The sequence below is a fragment of the Erithacus rubecula genome (assembly GCF_903797595.1).
Source record: "Erithacus rubecula genome assembly, chromosome: 1".
In the NCBI taxonomy this organism is placed as follows: Eukaryota; Metazoa; Chordata; class Aves; order Passeriformes; family Muscicapidae; genus Erithacus; species Erithacus rubecula.
The window spans coordinates 58,527,159-58,539,923 of NC_136658.1; the positions used below are offsets into that span (position 1 = coordinate 58,527,159).

General features: G+C 35.1%; 1 protein-coding gene across 6 annotated transcripts in view; it reads left to right on the plus strand.

Moving 5' to 3' along the window:
- DACH1 (dachshund family transcription factor 1) overlaps positions 1–12,765 on the plus strand; it is a 351,929-nt gene that overhangs the window by 335,404 nt on the left and 3,760 nt on the right. The gene's annotated exons all lie outside the window — the stretch shown is intronic.

Consider the following 12,765-nt stretch of genomic DNA (forward strand, 5'->3'; position numbering starts at 1 on the left):
TAATGTGATGGATTTCATGTGTTGTGTATTTTCTTTTTTGCTTGCCTCAGAATTCCAGCATCACTTGTGACAGTAATCACACTATGAGCAGCTGCATTTCAGTCGCTTCTTGTAACTATTGATGTTAGAAATGGGTAATTTTGCATCAGTTCTGGAAAAATATCCAAGCTTGACAATTCAGTTTCTTTTTCATATAATTCTGAACAGTTTTGCAAATTGCATAAAGCATGCCTCTCAAATGTAGAAAAGAGAACTTGAATTCTGCATCAGTACTGAAGCTTTGCTGCATTTGTTTCATTTGGATGCTATTGCACAATGCACAAGGCATGAAACAAGAGTCAGGGAAGGATTCTGAAAACTCTGAAGTAAGAATAAAAGCAGCCATAAATTGAGAAATAGAAAAAGAGATAAATGAAATAGAAAGAATCCCTCTAGAAGGGAAAATAGTATCATATTACTCCTACAGTTGCATTATATTACTGTAACTTTATTGCTATATGAGTACTGACTTACAATGGACAGCTAGTTACTGCTTTGCCTTTCAAATGTAGTTAAGCTTGCAAGCAAGACATGGGCTGAAATTAACTTGATGTGGCATAGAAGACTTCAGTGTAGAAATCTATGCCTGTCCTTGTTACCCTTGACCCTCACTAGAGGGAGTGGAAAGAAATATCTATAATACAGTTTGTCCCATTATAAATAATAATTAGAGTACTCCAGTATAGGCGACTACAAACAAATTTAGTAAGCTCAATCATATTTCAGAAAAGCTGAATTCAGTTTCTGGAGGTGAGAAAGTAATTTCTTTGGTGGTTCTTGCTGTTTGCAGTGTATGGAGTTTTTTCCCATACAATAAATCCATTTTATAGCAGAGGTTGTAATTATACTCTGAGATTGTCTAATTGCAAAGAATTGATGTAGCATTTGACATAGTCACAAGAAGTATATGCTAAGGAGTCACTGTTTTGCCCATTTTACATTTTTCAGCAAAGAATTGACTGGATAATATTGATTTCAGAATTTAAATGGTACCATTTATTGGCTTACATGCTTTGCACCTGATGTTTTACTCTTCAATGGTAAAGGAGTACCTCTTTTTGCACGCTTCAGGGCATTTTTAACCAATGCCTTAAGCTGGAATCAGGTTTTATGCATAAAGAAAGAAGTAATATCTACTGATTTCTTCATGGCAGCACTGATGCTTTGGTGTCACACAAGGGTGTTGTGAAACTTAATTAATATTTGTAAAGTATTTTGGATCTTGGATGAAAGGCACAGTAGAAGTTCAGTTATGTTATTAACTTCTGCTTTTATATTTTCTTTGGTGATGGATCAGAGTCCTAAGCATTAAAAAATGACAAAGAGAGGCGATGCAAGATACAGCAATTTACAACTATTATCAACTAATTATAGTTAGTTTCAAATCTTGTACAGGGAAATAGCTGGAGAAGTATTTTATGGGATTTAGCAAACTAATATTTGGTAGCCTAAATTTTGTGTAAATGTACCTTACCTGAATTGTCGCGTGAGAAAAAATTTAATTGACTGGCTTACATTAATTATTATGCATTAGATCAGAAATGGTATATTACTGAGTGTATTACTGACAGCATTTTGGTGTAGTATGGGACAGTCTCTCTTTTATAATCCTAAGATAACTGAGCGGTCAGAAGTCCTGTTAAGGACAATGAGAGTTCAACATTCACTTAAAATATTCAAGAGGTATAAAAAGCAGTTAGACTTAAAATGTAAATAAAACTGTACTGTGAGATTTTTATCAGGCAGGCAGCCCTTTGTGCAGTGTTAAGACTTATGAAGGCAATCATCTTCTTAAAATATCACTCCAACTTAATTGCTCTATTTTGTCAGTTGAAGAAAAAGAGAAAAAGAAAAGATAATCTTGCCATCAATAAAGCTATATTAACTTTAACTAGCTGAGGGTCTGATGGTTTAGTTTAAAAGTGGCCAAAGATTTAAGGTTTTATCCTTTCTTTCTTTGGCAGTAATGCGAAAAAAGAGGCGTTTTTGTGTCCTTGAGAAATAGGAAATATTTATAATACTTTATTTTAAGATAAACAAATTTTTAATATGCCTATAATACTCATATAAATTGCATATTGTAAACCAGAAAATCAAGCAATTGCTATGTTCAATCTACTGTAATTCTAAAATAGTGTTTTCTCACAGTGGGTATTTTTATATTGATATGATTAAGAATAAAATGAAACCACTTAGCCTTTGTGTAATTCAAGAATTTGGCTTTCCCATGGATTTGATGTGGAATTTGACCCATCTCTATTAGTATCTCAAGTTCCTATGAAATTTTGGAAAACAAAAAATCAGCTAAGAAAAAGAAGTTTAAAGGAAGTGAAACTAAAATTAACACATTTGGAAGGACTACTTAGCCAGCATCACTTTCTATCTAAGCTAAAATTTGCTGTCAGCATATTTCTATAATAAGTATTCTTCCAGTGAACTGCCAGCTGGCTTGTAAAGAGGAAAATATATTCTATAGAATAGACTGCTAGCTTTAAAAAGAAATATTTTGCTTTTGCTCATTGTAGGGTTTTGTAGCACCTGAAGGACATCCTGGGAGACAGCAACATATATAATGATAATGTGATGTCATTTTGTTTTTCCTAGTTGAGAAACACGAAGTGTGTACCAGTAATGGTAAAAACATTTTTTCTATTATATTCTTGTCAGCCTTATTTTTTAAAAGTGATGCAGCCTCTAATAGCTTAGGAAAAGCAGCAATAGCATAATAGTGTGTGTTTGTCATGGGTGTTAGAAAGGATGGATCACAACATGCTACAGCTGGCCTTGGAAACAAAGTGTTATGAAGGCAGGACCAAAAAATTTACAGTGCTGCTTTATGTGCATGAAATTAGAATATAGATTGTTGAAAATATACAATGCTGTATTAGATAATTCAAGTTTTGACTTGTTTATTTTGTCTATGTGTTGATTCTGCAGATTTTGCCTGTGACAAACTGTCGGTGCAACCATTGCATTAAAAGACATGTATTTTTCATGATATTGTTTCATACTGCAATATGCTGGCTACAACTCCTTTCAAGTAATCAAGCTTATTGAATACAAACATAAAATAAAAAGCAGCAATAATTTGCTTTCATTTTTAGCTTTATACTCTGACTCAAAGATATACACTCTTAGCCATTGGAGAAGGAACGGTATCTTTGCACATTGCTGAATTGGACATAAAATGTGGCTGGATCAGACTCCTTGGCTTCACTGGCAATACTGGAAGCATCATAAAAGTAGTACACTGACTGGAGGATCAGTTCCATTTTCAACCTTGCCATCAAATTTGTTATGACAATCACAGTCACTTTCCCTGCAGTAACTATGCCATCCAACGCAATCTGGTTCCCAATGCTAAAATACTGAAAGGCCAAAACACTATTAAAATATACAAATATCAGTTTTATTCCAGTTCCAAATGGGCAATGGTTCCAGAGCTTGATCTTAAACATTCAGTGCATGGAAGAATCCTTATTTTATAAGGTTTCCTCTAGGTTTTTTCATATTCTTGCAAAACCATTGACTCCTTAGATTTAGATCCAGCTAAAATTAAATTTATAGCCAGATTTATTTTACCAGGCCAACTATTCAATAAATGTATTCAGGATATACTCAGTTTTTGCCTCTTTTTCTACTAAAGTAGAGTAGCATTAGGGATAGTACTAGATGGGCTTTAAAATCTGCATTTTCAGGACCTCATATCACAAATATATTCATAAAGATGATTTAAATACATCCATCATTCTGGGAGACTACTCACAGCTGAGTTCCTTAAACACTGTTCCAGGGAATGTCCAGCAAGTGATTTGTACAATGCCATTAGTGTGTTGCTATTGACAAGAAACCCCGTAAGTGGTAAACTGGGGGAGATGGGGAGAGGAAGGGAGATGGGAGAAGAGTAAAAGCAACCAGGAAGTAGCATTTTTCATTTCCTCTGTCTTGAGAAAAATCACACTTGGAAGAAATAAAATTTTACGCTTCAGGTATTTCACACAGCTCATTGCTTCTGACTCCAAGGCAGTCACTTGATCCCAAAGTCATTGGCTAAGACTGCTCTGTGGTTTAATTTAGCTATTGTCTTTTCTCTTGCTTACTTTTTGATGATGAACCATGGTGTTAAGTTCTCTCTGGGAAAGCATGCTGCTTCCATATGGTCTGGGATTTCTGTAGTGGGGTGCATCCAGGACACAGTCTGTCATGACATGCTGTTTTTTCTAAGGAATCTCTACTGGCAAAGACACAGAGTGGTGCCAAATTCAAACCACCTGGCCCTAAGGCTAATTGAGTTTTTCCTGGGAGGGTAGAATAATCATTTTGAAGTACCTATCTGAAATTATGTTACCACTGAGAGGGAATGGGGAAGATTGGCTTGTCACTGCAGTACTTAAATGCCTCTATGAAGATGTATTCAAGATGGAAGTTTACAATTAGTTAGGGGAGCTAGTTTGAACTCAGAATTGAAAAGCAGCTTGGATTAGCACTTGCCACAGAAGCAGAGTTCCTTTAAAATCGAAAATGGTGGTTGTCATTCTGGAAAAGAACAAAAGCCTTTTGCTTAAGTATTTCTTCATAGCTAGCTACTGGGTTAGACCCCATTTGCATGTTTCAGCTTGAAGTCTTCTAGAGAATTTCCATGAGCTGGTTTTATTTTCAGTTTTGTAGTCGTGCCACTCATGCTAAGCCCTGATAACTTCATTAAGATCTATGTCTATTTCTGTGTGCTGGAAGGATTATGTGAGACTTCAGTTCATAGCTCATTTCCTAGGGTATGACTTCTGGTTTGGTTTCTGTTGCCTTGACTCTTGTTCTGGAGCTGAATGGCTCTTCTTGGTGCCATAAACTTGCTTTCATACAAAATACCTAGAAGCAGCAAGGTTATGTTACATATGTTTTGGCGTCCCATGCATCCTTAATAGATTTTCCATAAGCTTGCTGCTGTGCAGTCTATCTATTTTACAGCCTCATTCCTTCCTGTTCTGCATGTGACTGTTTCTTCATGTTTTGCACTGGGTGGTTACTCTGTTTTAGCACAGATGAGAACAAGGGTGGTTGTGTATTAAATTGTGGATCTATTGTGATACTGATATTAAAAAAGGATTCCACATATTCCAGGATGATGTATGTAGACTAATATAGTTTTCTTTAATTGACCTCTATTTTCCAGTAAACTTTGCAGCAGTTCAAATGGCATCTCAAATACATACTCTTGTATTGTAGTGTTTAATCTGAAAACATCAAAACACTAGTCTGCTGTTTAGTTACTTGAGCAACATGAAATTCAAATTTCTTGTTTAGAAAAGATGTTACTGGGAGAGAAGGGTGAGGTAGGTTTGTGATAGTGTGAACCAGAAGTGTTCTGTGTAGGAGTAGGTATTAAATCTAAGTCTTTTCTTGTGTTTTGAAAAGTAGTGGAGGTAAAGCTCTAGAAAAGATAATAACTTAGAAAAGTTCATCTTCATAAATTATTTACATCTGCTGAAAGAAATTAACATCACATTGTTTGTTGATTGAGAGTACTAAATATGGCCACAACTATTCCTAGCAAAAAAAATCATGACCCATGTTACTTTTTCAGAATTGCTTACATCTTTATTATTTTTATTTCATTACAGGATCTATAGTTGTATACACCTGTATCCTGCCTATTGTATCATCTTCTAGTTGAGTGAGGAAAAGGATTTGTGTGTGTTTCTGTTCTGTATATATATGGAGGATAGTTTTAAAGAAATACAGACTTATACATGCTTTTGCACAGGTATTTTTTTGTAATTTGGCAAAAATTGCTGAAAGCTCCAACAAACACTGATCTACTGTATTTTGTTCCAATTTCATTTTTTGGCTGCTTTTTCTCTACAAAAAAGGAAAGTAATTATTTTTTAAGTCTGTTCAAAGCTTAACAGTATGATTGATATCTTGTAAGTAAGATTACTTTGATGATGATCTTTAGTGTAAAAAAGTGATCTGAGCAAGGCACTAAAAAGGGAGGCAAAATGGAGGGAAGGGAAAGAACTAAACTGGTCAGACTAAAGGGATGAATAATAAATAAGTAATAAAGGGATGAGTAATAAATTCTGTTTCCATCTAGACTTTGAAAAAAAAAAAAAAAACAAACAAAGAGAAAGAAGGTGCCAAGCAGAAACTACGTTCTAATATTCAATTCTTTTTAAATTTTATGCTAACGGATCCAAGGTTGCTTGTGATATTAAAAAAAAAAAAAACCAAAAGAAACGTTATTTATGTTTCTGGAAATACAGTAACAAATAAAGCACACCTTTTTGTAGAATTTTAAACTGTTCTATGCAGGACAGATTGTTCAGCACCAAAATTATCCACATTGTGATACAAACAGCACTGAACACAAAGAGCTGTGGAAGCTCACAAGCTGATTGTATTTAGCTGTGACTTCATCCTTTAATAACTTTTCCACATGATTCTTCAGTTGAAAGGGTTTTGTTCTGTTTTGTGTCTCTGTTGTTGTTTATTATTACTAATTTTTTTTTTTTTTTACCAACATGAAGTGACACAGTACAATGCCTTTGTGACTCAGGTTCAGTGCTTGTAAGTAATCAGTCCTGTTGCCTTTTTTTGGATATGGCTTCTTCTGTTTATACAAATAGAAAAAGAGTTGCTAAGTTTGTGAAGCAACAAGAAAAGACTGTGAATTTTTTTAAAAAAATCTATTTCTTTCAAAAAATTTCTCACCTTGCTAGTTCAGTTTTTTTCAGTCCTCAAAATGGCCAATTTATGCATTCTATATGATCTTTAAATGATAGGAGGTGACATTTTCAGGTACTCCCCTGCTTTGTTAGTTTACTAAAGTCCAGATTGCTGACCTTTAGCTTACTCCCACAGTAACATGGGAGTAATGGAAATGTATATTAATGATAAAAACACATGGTAAAATCACCGAGAGAAGATAGTTTATATTTGAAAATAACTGTGAACAAAGGTGTTTAGACACTCATTTTACACATCCATGGTTGAGTTTTATGTCTTAAATTAGAATTAAAATCTCCTACATATAAATAGCTATTTTTAAAAGAAACACACGGACGTCTCAGTTTCCTGAGTATTTGCACTGAGTATTAACACAAATATATTTGCACATGAATGTTAAGTAGAGAAATGAAAGGTGTATGATTAATAACAATATGCAAATTTGAAACTAATTTATTGGTGTTACACAAAGGGCAAGCTGGGATAGTGTTTGGCCAAATATGTTTACATACTTCATATTTGCATGCGTTTAATGAACATGCAGTGTGAAATCACCCATCTTTGCATAAAAACTGGATGAGCACTTTTTTAAAAGAACAAATTGCTTGAATTTCAAAGCCTCAATAGTTGAGCCAACTTTCCTGCATGTCCTGTGCACTGCTGGGGAAGTTGGCAGTGGATCCATCCATGTTCCCCAGTACATGATCTGCTTGTGCTTCTAGTAACAATGTCAGCTCAGTATATGTCCCTCTGTGCCTCCTTTTCAGCGTTGAGTTGTAAAACCTCAGAGTTCTAATTAACTCTAGACTCTGGGAGGAATTGTTTCCCCTGACAATGTACTGTTTTGCACTTTATCAGGAATACTAAGAAAAGTTGCATTCAGTTGATTCCATGACTGAGTTTTACAAATGCTGGACTTTTTGTCTCACACTCTGCAAACTGAGAAAGGCTCAAATTCATCATAAATTATTTTCCCATGATTAAAAAGTTAGACTTCCATTTTTATCTTCCATCCTTGGTGGAAAATAAATCATCTTGTGTCTCAATTTGGAATGAAATATATGAAGAGTATACAAAAATATATTTCCTCCTTAATTAGTTGTTTCCTTTAAGTTTTTTTGAAGAAGGGTTACAACTTGACTAAGATCCCTTCCATCTGCCACAATATGCTTGCTTTTATTTTGACTTCCCATTGCTGTCTTATCAAATATCACATGAATCATTAGCATTTGTTTGCCATCCCTTTCTTTTGTTTTGTTTCTCTTCCTCCAAATGATTAAAACATCAACTTGAATGAGAGGTTAGAAGTACACTGTGATTCACATTTGCCCAGTCTTATTAAAACAAATAAACCAACCAGTTATATAATTTTAGTGTGCTTGAGCTATGGCATGCAGATGCTTTTATCAGCTCTGGGCTGAAGAGGTTGTGTGCATTCGGGCATGCACGTACAACTGTTCTTTGAAAGGGATAAACCTCATTAAGATTACAGGTGCCTGAAAATAACTTCTGAGAAAATAGCTACCATTTTCAATGAAGCTACTTCCTAACAGGAAATGCAATTTATTGTGTTACTTAGCACAAGTGAGCAGCTTGGCTTTGATTTAGACATGAGTAGCCCCATTTAAGGTCACAAATATTTTATTTCTTTTAAACTGAAGTTAGCAGTTTTTAATGGTTGTAGGGTCTGGCAACAGTATACACAATTCCAGTATGAAGCATCTGCTGCCTTTAGAAGCACATGGGCTTGTCCTGGAATTTTTTTGCTGCAACATGTCATTTTAGAAGAGGACCCTAAGCTCAGATCAGCTCAGTCACCAGCCACAGAGATGAGGTTCAAATGGATTTTTATGAGTGAAGAACCTTATACTTCCATTAAATACATATGCATGTATAAATTTTTTTGGTTGCTGTTGTTGGTTTTTTTTTGTTATTTGTGCTAATACAGTCCTTAGAGGATTCAGCCAACAGTGCTATTATCTTGCTAAGGACAAGAAAAGAGACTGAAAAAGCACAAGTACATGAAATCTCTGTTACCTAAAATGGAAAGCAAAAGAAACAGTTTGAAAGTGAGAACAGAAAAACAGGAAAAAAAACATAAAAGAAAAAAACCCTTAAATCACAGAAAATTTTAGAGGCATATTTGGGAATAAAGTTCTTGTCTTCACTAAAGGTATCAACCTTGTTCTTTGAAAGTACAAAGAGATTAATAGATACACTATTCAAATACCCATAAAGACCCATTTTGAGTGAAAATTTGACTTCTATCACTAACCTGTGCATATTTGACAAAAATATGTTAACTGAAGTTAGGGCTTTTAGCAACTAAAACTGTGGCTACTTTGATGTAAATGTGCTTGGGTCTCCTAACTTTCCAGAGCTCACACTGAGATTTCATATCTTGTCATTCATTTTCTAAGCAACCTGGTCTACTGAAAGGAGTCCCTACCCATGGCAGGACAGTGGTCCTTGGTGATCTTTAAGGTCCCTTCCAACTCAAACCATTCTATGATTCTGTGATTTTCTTTCTCGCAAATTATTTTGTCCTTTTCTTCTTAACATGGACTCTGGAAGTTTCTTTCTTATCAGCTCCCTGTGTCAAACTGCTGTACCTTCCAATCTGTTTGGTCACTTGCTTGGTTGTTTTCTGCTCCTAACTATAGAAAGCACTATCCTTTTCCTAAGGGAAATTTACCTCAGTAGGTTTTTGTAAGACAGCAAGTGACTGAACTCAGATGTGACAGCACACCTTGGATGGTGATTTGCAGATTTTCATAAACTAAACACTGCAGTATTATAGTCATCATGATCACTGTTATCATATTTATTTTTAAAGTAACTCTGAGAATACAAACTAGAATAGGATTTTTTTGGATGGCAAACAACCCCACTGGGACTTTAACTGAGTGGCAAAAATATCCACATTACCATCTAATGGACGACTTATTTAGTTTGCAGCTGAAGGCAAAACCTAGCATTTCATTATACATTTTTATCAGTTTACGAGGTTGCATATTAATGGTAATAATATTTGAGTGGGTTTGTGTTTTTAGCTCTGAAAATGCTGGGCCCATAGAGACACTTACTGCAAGCTGCCCACAGAACACTAAAGTGAATCATTACCCAGATGACATCTCTGTGGGAATGCATTTCAAGGCATATGATTTGTTTCAGCATTGCAAACTTTTATGTCAGTTCCATTTGTTTGTTTTTTGTAACATTTCTGACCTTTTAACTATTTGGGCATGTTCATTCAAAATCCTCAAAATGAATCTTAATTAAAAAGATTTGAACTAAAAAAATACTCCCTCACTCTGGGTAGAATTTCTGTCATATCAATCCACAGACAAAAACAAATGATGTTTAGGAGTAGTGGCATTTTCAGTTTGAGTTACTAGCATGAGCTTGTGTGATCTTGCTGAACACTGCCATTTGCAAAAGAGCAATTAAAACAGATGACAATCTGCTAATCACACACAGTTCTCTTTAGAAATTTAGCAGTATTTTCCCAGTTTGTATTTTTGCTTGACTTCCTAAGAGTAAAAGCAAGTTTTATGTAATTGTACTGTATATAACAGTATGTAAACTTGGGAAATCACACCGCAGATCAACAGTTTTCGGATAAAAATACACCCCAGTATTGTAAACATCCGTAGAGAAAGCTCTGTGTGTGTTTGTGTAGTATATGTTTGTATGCACGTGTTTGTGTGGCTGAAAGATTCCATATTTATTTCACATAAAATTGGTTTTTTATGGTGATAGACAAACTCTGCATTTGTTAACAGAAAAAAGTCATGCAACAGGCCCGTGTAGCTGATAAATTAAAGCTGATTGGGAGGCAGAAGGCACAGGCATGCTCAGGATTTAGGATTTAGAAGTAGTGGCATTTTCACATTGGCTTACAAAGGATGAGCTGGCTCGATTTGCTGATCACTTACATGATTTGTAGGTTATGTCTGTGATTTTAACCTTGAAATCATTGAAGGCCTATCAGTGGTAATACTCCACTTGTATTCAGATAGGAGCTCTGGCTACACCTAGAGGTGAAGTGATTCTGGTGAATTTGACAACACTGAGAAATTTCTTTCATTTGGATAGAACCTCAAAATGTTATGAATAGGGAGAGAAATTGACAGGAGCAAGGTAGTAGGAGTCACCAATGGAAAGAGACAGCTGTCAAATATAGGGATTATATTGGGTTACCACTTTGTGATGTGAGGTCATTGTTCCTCTGCAGAGCTTCGAGTTTTTCTTAGCACAGTTTGAAGTCTTTGAATTTCTGTAGTGGACTGCTATTCACCTATTGCTTGTTCTTCATGAGTGGCTACATGAACTTCTCAGCCATAGTGCTGTGACTACTTTCCTGTGGAGCCTGTTACAGTTCCCAGCCACCCTTTGGGTGAAGAACCTTTTTCTGATATCCAACCTAACCATCCCCTGATTCCTTTGATTTCTGTGGCCAAGCTGTCAATGAAGATGTTGAAGAGAACTTATATATATAAAAAACTATCCTCTTACTTTGTAAGGCAGGTGCTTTGTAGAGCTGCCCGTTTCTATTCTTACTCATTGTCTGTGGGTACAGAATACAGGATCTGATAATGTCTTCTTTTAAAAGTGAAAAACCTCCTATTGATTTCACTGCCAGCTTGGATCCTTAAGCAGTGTAAAATAGAGCTGACTTTTGAAACTGTACTGCTGCTCATCTTTTGTTGGCTGCTGCAAAGATTCTGCTTCCTACAGCTGTATTTTTAATTGAGAATTAGTTTTAATGCATATTTTATTTTAAAAGGTAAATGGAGACCTAGTATAATAAAATAAAATAAGTTACCGACTGCAGGTTATCAGAATGTTAATAAGTGGGAATTATACATAGCACTCTTTAGCAAGTGTACATTCAGGATAGCCAAAGTGCTGGTATATATGCAGAGTAATACTCCTACAGAGGTATCTAGACAGCTTTAGTGCTGTAAATGTTTATTATGTTTATTCAATATGTTTGGGAGAACCATATGGAAATGTAGCAGGTAGTAGTGCTAGCTATCCTTTACTTAATGTAAGTTTTCTTTGGAGATGGCATTCCAGGCCTGCAGTTTTACCAAGCTCAATTTCAGAGGCTCCTTCTTCTCCTGAATTCCCATAAGCATTTTGCCTGGTTTTCATGCATCAAATAATAATAAAAGGTCTTTAAGTAAAAACCTTACTCAGTTCCTTTTTATTTATCTTCAGTGCAAAAAAAAAAAAAAAAATTACTTTAAAGAGCAAAGAGAATGGAAATGGTTCTGAGAGGAAGCACTTTTATGTAGTGTGAAAGTTATCATGTATTTTGGAAAAAAAAGAAAAGAAAAAGAAAAAAAAAGTGAGGAACATAGGAGAAACATTAAAAAAGTGGGGAAAGGGGGTAGAAAAATGTAAAGGTGGGGAGAAAGTAGGAAAGGGGTACATAGCCCAGAAGCTCAGAAAAGAAAACTAGTGGTGGAAAAGGAAAAACCATAGGACATTATATAAGAATCACTGCAGCTGAGTGATTCTACAGCCTCCCACTTTCCCCAGCAGTTCTGATAGAACTGGAAAGCGGTGTGCAGAAGGTTTTCTATCTGTGTGGTGTGTACCTTTATCTGCTTTCAGGTTAACTTTTATTTCTGTCAACAATTACATTAAGTTCTTGGAGGTGATGCCCCATCTTTCAAGGATTTCAAAAATATCAGCGTTCATTTGCACAGGTTAATCTCATGCAATTGCTTTGCTGTATATCTAATTTTTACTGTACATCCAATAAAAAATTCTATAGACTGATTTGGAATAAAAATGTTAAGACTAAGAAAGCCAAAACAGAAACAAAAACTTCTGAAATCATATAAATATTTGCTGGATTGACTTAGATTTAAATCAGAAGTTCACACAAACTTTAGGAGCTGAGATACAGCTTGTAGTTGCAAATGCTTATATTCTAAAATATGTCATGTTTAGTAATTATGCACTGGAGAGGATTAATTGCATCATAAT